Genomic DNA, 517 nt, shown 5'->3' on the forward strand with positions numbered 1-517 from the left:
CGCGAGCGGGCGGCCGGGCGGCCGGGCGGGGAGAGCCGGGCGCGCGAGCCGAGCGCGCAGCTCACCTGCCGTCGCTGCTCACCTGGCGAGGAGCGCGCCCCGCCCTCCCGGCCGAGCACCGAGCGCGGCAGCCGCCCCTCGCCCCGCGGGCCCTGCGCCGACAGGCCACACGGGTCGCCCGCGCGCCTCGGGAGCAGCGGAGGAGCCCCCCGGCCTGGGCGCGCCAAGGTGACCCCCGCGATGCCTCCGTCCCCGCGGGCAGCCTGTCGCGGCGCCCCGTGAGTCCCCTCGCGTTCGCCGCGCCCCCGCCGCCAGGGCAGCGGCCGTGGTGCATGGGCGTCTGTCTGTCTCTGTGTCTGTCCACACCTCCATCGCGCGCGCCCGCCTTTCGTGGCCCTGCCGCGACTGCCCCGTGCGCACGGGGGAGGCCGGACCCTCTTTGTTCTGGCCGGGGTGTGAGTGTGTGCACGCGCGCCGGGCGGCTGGCGGGGGGGGGGGGGGGGGGGGGGGGGGGTTT

The 517-nt window shown here is 80.3% G+C and overlaps 1 protein-coding gene across 1 annotated transcript in view; it reads left to right on the forward strand.

The window, feature by feature from the left end:
* The first annotated feature begins 13 nt into the window (after positions 1-13).
* Positions 14-517, forward strand: part of GPR12 (G protein-coupled receptor 12) — a 3,453-nt gene continuing 2,949 nt past the window's right edge. Inside the window, exon 1 of the mRNA XM_029210341.1 lies at positions 14-228. The gene's annotated coding sequence lies outside the window, so the exon portion shown is untranslated. The remainder of the gene's footprint in view (positions 229-517) is intronic.

The sequence above is a fragment of the Monodon monoceros genome, unplaced genomic scaffold (assembly GCF_005190385.1).
Source record: "Monodon monoceros isolate NGI ecotype Baffin Bay Population unplaced genomic scaffold, NGI_Narwhal_1 Super_Scaffold_8, whole genome shotgun sequence".
NCBI lineage: Eukaryota > Metazoa > Chordata > Mammalia > Artiodactyla > Monodontidae > Monodon > Monodon monoceros.